The sequence below is a fragment of the Monodon monoceros genome, unplaced genomic scaffold (assembly GCF_005190385.1).
Source record: "Monodon monoceros isolate NGI ecotype Baffin Bay Population unplaced genomic scaffold, NGI_Narwhal_1 Super_Scaffold_22, whole genome shotgun sequence".
NCBI lineage: Eukaryota > Metazoa > Chordata > Mammalia > Artiodactyla > Monodontidae > Monodon > Monodon monoceros.
The window spans coordinates 38,588,689-38,596,546 of record NW_021703779.1 but is presented as its reverse complement, the minus strand read 5'-3'; positions in this window follow the sequence as shown (position 1 = coordinate 38,596,546).

The window sequence follows — 7,858 nt, the reverse complement described above, 5'->3', positions numbered from 1 at the left end:
TAGAGTCGTGAACCAGAGTGAGGAAGACTCTTTCCTCATGGAATGTAAAATCTAATAGGTAGACAGTAAATAAGTCAGTAAATAAATAAATGAATGCTGCCATATATTCTGTCAGTGGAGAGACTGACAGTGTTATCAAGAAAATGTAAGCAAGGTGAGGGGGTGGGCAAAGAGTGATGTGGCAGTGAGGGATGGCTATAGGAAATTTGGTGGTCAGGTTAGGCTTCGCTGAGAAAGTGACTTTTAAACAGTGGTCTAAATGAAGGGAATGAAGCATGGTGCTGTTTGGAAGCAGGGCATTGCAGGCAGGAGAGACAGGAGGCACAAGGCCCAGAAGGGAGAGGGAATGGTTGGAGTAATAAGGGAAGAGAAAAGGGGCCAGGGGATTTCTAGTAGGGGAGTAGGTCTGACAGATGTTTACTAGAGTCACTCTGTGGTGGATACTGTGGTGCACTGCCCACATCCTACCTTCAGGACTGCTGCCCTCATTCTCCCAGCTGCTGGAAGCTGGGAGGCTGACAACTCATGGCTGTGTCCCTTTCTGTGGGCTGAAGAAAGCCCGCAGGCCCAAAGATATGCCCCTTCCTAGGGGGAGCCCACATCCAATGACTGAGCAATGAGGACCATCCCAGCTTCACAGCTTCCATGGGATCAGCTGATGCCTCTGTTGCAATTGCATCAGAGTTCAACTTCACTTTCTGCCCCGTTTTGCTTCCTTCACTCCCTCCCAGGTGTTGATCCCAAGGGCACCCTCCAATAAACTTTGTGCATGCAAATCTCCATCTCAGTGTCGGCTTCTTGGGGAACCCAGTCTGTGACACACTTTGCAATGTGGAGTCATGTACAGGAAGAGGGGATGCAGGAGGCTACTTCAGAGGCCAGGGCAGTTGTCCAAGCCAGAGACTCTGGTGGCTTGGTCTAGTGTAGTAGACTGAAGATATGTATTAGATATCCGTGGACATCCAAGTGGCAATGTTGGGTGGTCTGTTCACTATATCTGTTACAGTTTAGGGGAGAGGTTGGGGCTGGTGATATAATTTGGGGAGCCATGGAATTGAGTGTAGAGAAATGTCTCCTTTCAGCATTTCTGTTATATATTTCAGGAGTTCACACACCTGGTTAAACAATCTGCTACCTCCCAAAGAATTTGAGACAACATCCAGTACATGTAAATATAAAGTTAATAAAACAAAAACAGAAAATCAAGGCTCATGCCAAAAGGAGTTGATAGGTGAGCAGTCAGTGGATGAGGAGAATGTGGACACGGGGAAGGCCAACTGCTACATAAGTGGGGAATCCGAGGAACTTAGCAGGGACACCCTGACCCAGGCCTGAAATGTAACTATTTCATTTTGTCGCACTGGTGAAATATTACATCAGAAATCCTGTGGGCTGGGGGTTTCTCAAAATGCACATTCAACTCACCAAGTGGATTCCTGGCACATCTCACCCTAGTGTGAATAAGCTTCATCAAATTGTAGTCAACCAGGAATAAAATCTACTCTGAAAATGAACTTCTGGGCAACATCAGGATGTTGGGAGACCCAATGATTCCTCCTTCCCCATCACTTCCTGGGTTCCTCTTTCTGCCCTTCTCCTCCATGTCAGCTTTTCCTCGTGTCTCTCCTTGGCCTCCTCCTGGAGCCCTTTCAGTTGGTGACCTCCTCCTTTCCCAAGATCCTGCTGATGCCCAGAGATAAGCCCACGCACCCATGGTCAACTAATCTACAGCAAGGTTGGCAAGAATATACGATGGAGAAAAGACCGTCTCTTCGGTAAGTGGTGCTGGGAAAACTGGACAACTCCATATAAAAGAATGAAATTAGAACATTCTCTAACGCCATACACAAAAATAAACTCAAAATGGATTAAAGACCTAGATGTAAGTCCGGATACTATAAAACTCCTAGAGGAAAACATAGGAAGGACACGCTTTGACATAAATTGCACCAAGATCCTGCTGATGGAGGGAAGAGGGTCCCATGTGCGTGCAGTGCTTCCCAGGGGCCAGCAGGGGGATGCTAAAAGATACTTCATGGCTTGGCCTCAGAAAGATGAAGATGGGTTCCCTATTTGAAAGAGTTACATGAAAAAATGGATGGGTAAGAGAACTAAAATAAAGATAGGTGAGGGGGGGAAGACTGCAATGAGTTTGATTGGCTTTTTGTCTACCCAGCTGACTGTGACCTGAGAACCTCCCCCTGGGGCTTGCCCCTGTGAGCAGTACTATTTCCTCTCCCTTGGGCATCCTTCCCTATTGTCAGCCTGGAGAATGTCTACACTTTGTCTTCAGCCACTCAGCTCCAGAATATCTTTCTTCAGGAAGCCAAGGAGAGGAGAGTCATCTGGGTCCAGTGAGGGTTTTCCCCCGGGGCAACCCATCAAGGCTCTCAGTGCCAATCACACTAGAACACCTGGCTTGGTAGGGTGACCCAGACAGGTGAGCGGGGCAGAGCACAGGATCCCGGGTCGGGCAGGCAGGTGATTTAGTCGAGGTTCCATGGAGACTAGTGCAGGTGGATTCAGGGGCCCAGACCTCAGCAGGGGTATGAAAAGTCATATTCAGCAGGAGGGTGGGGAGGGTAGGAGATTGGCGGTGCCTGGGTTCCAGCTTTATCCCTGCTTCCTAGGGAGACATGGTGAGAACATGGTAGTTAAGGTGCACAGTGCAGACCACTGGCCTAGGACTGGATCTCAGGTCCCATATTCTCACAAAGGGTCTGCCTGAGGGGACAAGACAGAGGATTCCATGCCCAGTAGCCATCAGCAGTCCCCTGGGAATTCTGTGGGAGGCCTAGCAGCCTCTGCTTCTTTTGTGTGTGTGTGTGTGTGTGTGTGTGTGTGTGTGTGTGTGTGTGTACGGGTCCTCCTGCCTGAACTTGAAAGTGTGCCCTGCCCTGGATTAAGATTTGCTGCTGTTATTCTCTGCCAACCTCCCGAGAAAACTAGACTGAGGCTCGCTGGACACTTGCATGGCAAGCCCATCTTTTCCCCTGAACGTTCCCTGACCACCAAGACTATCGTTTCCCTTTGCTTACCCTGGCCATGCCCCTGTGTTGCCCCTGCCTCAGGAGATGGAATTGTACCAGGCACAGTCTCCTTCTTTCTGTCTCAGGGGGACTGGCCATGCAGATCCAGTTTTCCTAGACATTGATCCATGAAGGATGTTATCTGCCAAGCGCTCGAAAGCACCCACCTGATGCTAAACAACCCTCATATTGTCCCAATACTGTCTTCTCTATTTACCTAACCAGGAATATCTACTTTGGACAGATTCATGTGTGTGCCTGGGTCTGGGGGCGCAGAGGGTGGAGGAGAAGGTTGGCCTGACTTTGAGAAGCCAGGGGCTGCCCTTCCCGGGTGTGCCCTGTGTCAGTCCCAGCCCTTGAAGTGAGCTGAGGTGAGGCTGGATTTGTTCCTTTCTGTGCTTGTTAATTTTAATTTGTTAATTTTGTATTTCAGCCAGATACCCAGCTTCCCCTCAAGACTGGGCATGTCATAAATGATTGAGTGAAATAAATAATGAATAAATGCTTCTCACTTGGATTCCAGTTTAAATCCAGGGAGCCCTGGTGAGATCTGAGGACTGGTCTTGTCAATTATTTCTTCCAGACTAACCTCCGGTTACTAATTGGCTCATTTAAATTCCTTCTTTTGAGGACATGTTACAATGGAAGTAAGATAATTAAAGAGCAGCAAACTTGAATTTGCGGTTGGATAAGTTTGAAGCTATGTCATTACCATTATGATACTGGGCACCATATGAAATTGTGGTCCAGGGAAACAACAGTCAGTTTTAATCTTTCTCCTGCAAATGATGTTTCATAGTAAAATCTGAATATTAACGGTGATCCTTGATTCTTACTTGCTTATATCTCTATGTGTACCCAAAATACTAGCTTTAAGGCAGTAATTTCCAAACTTTTTCACATTAAATTACATAGAAAAAAAATGACTGTATTTGTATGGCATATTTTGTAAATGGATAAGGTTACTCCATGCCTGGAAGTGAAGAGCTTGAGGGCTCTAGGCACGCGAGACACATCCCTGTGCCCAGAGGGCTGATGGACTCCAGATCTCTGCACACATATAACCCATTTGGGGTGGGACTTATCATCTGGGGAGACATCAAACATCATTTAAACAAATATGTAATTTTAAATCTTTATGGAGGGAAAGTAAAGATAAGCAATTATGATGGTGACTTAATTGTGAGGAAGGGATTGTCAGGAAAGGCATCTCCTAGGAAGTGATATGTCATCGGTGACCTGAAGGATTTAGCCAAGTGAAGAATGGAGAAAAGAACCTTCCAGAGAGAGGCAACTGAGACAGAAAAGGACCGGCTATGTCTGAGGATTTATAAGCAGAACTAGATGGCTAGAAGGTTCTGAGGGAGAGAGGAGGGATAGGCGAGGATAGGGAAGCAAGCAGGGGATAGACCAGGCGAGGCCTTGGGAACCATGATCCGTCATATCCAAAGTGCAACAACAGCTATTGAAGGGATATCGTCTCTGACTGAGGATCAGATTTGCACTTTTAAAGAGATCACTCAGGCTACTGAGTGGTGTGGTTTAAAAAAACAAAAAAGAACGAAAGAAACCAGGGCATTTTGATAGAAGACTAACGGGAGACATGATAGTAGAGAAGTACTTCAAGATGTATTTTTAGAAGTAGTAGTAATAACAGACCACAAACTGCTACTGCATCTTCATTTTTTTTAATTAATTTTTATTTTATATTGGAGAATAGTTGATTTACAATGTTGTGTTAGTTTCATGTGTACAGCTAAGTGATTCAGTTATACATATACATATATCCATTCTTTTTCAGATTCTTTTCCCACATAGGTTATTACAGAATATTGAGTAGGGTTCCCTGTGCTATACAGTAGGTCCTTGTTGGTTATCTATTTTATATATAGTGGTGTGTATATGTTCATCCCAAACTCCTAGTTTATCCCTCCCACCCATTCATTTTTGTTTTTGAGGCTATCACTTACTGTTACTAACAGCTTCACCTGCCTTATCCTATTCAATGCTCAGAACAAGTGAAGAGCTCCACTTAACAGGTGAGAAAATCTACACTCAATACCAAGATTCAAACCCAGGACTAGCTGGCTCCGGAAACCTGAGCTCTTCACACTTATGCTCTTCTACCAAGGAGGGTGATTTAACCAAGAATCTGTTTCCAAAGCAAATTCTTAGGGCTAATAAATCAAAATGTACATGTAAGAATAATAAGTATTCTCAGTTCTGTGTCAAATCTAAGAACTACAACCAACATACTTTCCTGTCCCTGAGCTAAACAATATGAGAACGAATCAAAAGTAACTTGGGGGCTTCCCTGGTGGCGCAGTGGTTGAGAGTCCGCCTGCCGATGCAGGGGACACGGGTTCGTGCCCCGGTCCGGGAAGATCCCACATGCCGCGGAGCGGCTGGGCCCGTGAGCCATGGCCGCTGAGCCTGCGCGTCCGGAGCCTGTGCTCCGCAACGGTAGAGGCCACAACAGTGAGAGGCCCGCGTACCGCAAAAAAAAAATAACAATAATAACTTGGCTACTTGTCCCAGGAAGTACTTGCTCCTTGTATACAAAACTTTGAACCAACAAAAATAGACTATTTATTGAGATGAACAGCTTGCTCATCAAGACCCACTTCAAGACCCCCGCTTCAGTGTGCCTACCCACCCTAAGCTATTATGTCATAGACTCTGCCAATCCAAACCAGCTTTCTGCCTTTCAAGACTGGCCTTAAAAATCACCCACCCCAAACTGAAACTTATAAACCCTATAAACCTATAAACCCTGCCCTAATTTCTCCACTCTGAGACACTGCTGAGACCCTGTCAATGTGATATTCGCCCTTACAGCAGTGAGTCTCATAAACTTAGCTTTGCTTGATCGACGTGTTTCCTGGTGGTCTTTTGGGTGGTCAATGGTTGACAAGTGTCTGGTAGGGAGCTCTGTTACCTAAAGGGAGGCCTGAGAAGAAGGTTCTCGTAAGAGCACAGTATTCAGTTGTGTGCAGAGTCTGAAAGAATTTGGATTAGAGAATAGAAATTTATTTGGATTGGAGAACAGAAATTTCTGTTCTCTAGTTTATTAAAGGTGCAAAATTGGAGTCTAGTTTTGTGCTTACGTAAGACAAATACACTTCTCAGGACCACAGATTCCGATCTTTTTGTATCTAAAAAGCAAAACTGGGAAATGGCTATATTCAGGTGTGTGGTGGGGCAGGGGATGGGGCATTGGTGGGAGCAGAGGACAGCCCATATGGTTTTAAATCATTCAAAGTTCTACTTAATGCTCCAAATTCAGGTGCCTGAAATAGCAGGAATTTGAGGACAGGCCAATACTGGCATTTAACTCTTCCCTTTCAAGAACATCAGGGCCCACGTGGTAAGCTGAATAATGGCCCTGGAAAAGATGTTCACACCCTAACCCCAGAACCTCATGTGGGAAGAGGGATTTTGCAGATGTGGTAAGTTGAGGATAGTAAAATAGGGAGGTTATCCTGGGTTATCGGAGTGGACCCAGTGTAATCATAAGTGTCCCATAAGAGGGAGGTAGGAGGGTCAAAGTGAAGAGGAGGTGATGCGTTCATGGTAGCAAGAGATTGGGGTGATGTGGCCATGAGCTAAGGAATGCTGGCAACTTCTAGGAGGTGGAAGAGGCAAGGAATGGACTCTCCTCTGGAGCCTCCAGAAGGAACCAGCTTTGTTGACACCTTGATTTTAGCCCTGTAAGACCCATTTCAAACTTTTGACCTCTAGAACTGCAAGATAGTACATTTGTGTTGTTTTAAGCCACTAAGTTTGTGGTAATTTGCTACGAGAGCAATAGGAAACTAATGCAGCCCATAAAATTAAATGGCTGACATAGCAAAGGTATTCATGATGATTGTGAGAGAAGCTGATCTGCTCTCACTCCCTCTGGCCCACTTCCCAATGAACTTGACTTCAGGGTGCACATTATGGCCTGCTCTGCACGGTTCAACACCAGCAGATGGGCCCCCATCTGCACCTCCTGTGTTCCCTGGCTGATGGTGATACACTGACCCACGGTAGCTGGCTGAAGACACTTACAGGGCAAGCAGAACTCCTTTACTCATTTTCTTAATAAAATCGAATTCACTGCTAGACCTATTTGGTGTCTATTTAGTCTGGGGTGCATGGTTTACCAGCTTAGATGTCGGTCTTTTCAGGGTAGAGTGGCTGAGGTTCTTTATGTTTAGCTCCACTGAGATCCCATAAACGGAACCTACAGGACTCTTAGGCATCGTTCAACATGTCAGGCACTATTAACCATATATTTTTTGAATTCATATAGCCCAGAATAATATAGGCTGTTTGGGGGACCTCCAAGTTAATCCCAGTACAATATAATGTGTAATCACAATTTTGACTCCCAGTGCTTAAAGAGTAGTTGCAGCAGTTTATTGCACCAAACGACTCCAAGTGAAACTTCCCCCCAAACCCTCCTTACATTCTGTCTCGCTACGCTGTCAAGGCAGCTTTTGAAAACCCCTCCTTCTCTCCACCTGCACTCCAGAGACCCAAGTTGATTTTCTGAAATTTTCTCTTCTTCTCCCCACTTCCCTTTTCTTGCTTTTCCCAGATTAGTTCCCTACCCGATTTAAGGTAAAAGCCATTCCACCTCTCTCAGCTCACACCAATGTTCTTCCTTACCCATTACCGAGATGGACACAGCAGAGACTGAAGAACCAAGCAGTTCTAACAAAAAGTCTTACTGGGAGATTAGGGCAGTGGAAAGGCTGTAGATACTAGACATTAATATTTTTGATCCATGTCACAACCGGAAAGTAAGAGAACCACAGGTAGATGTGTTTGGAGGAAATTCT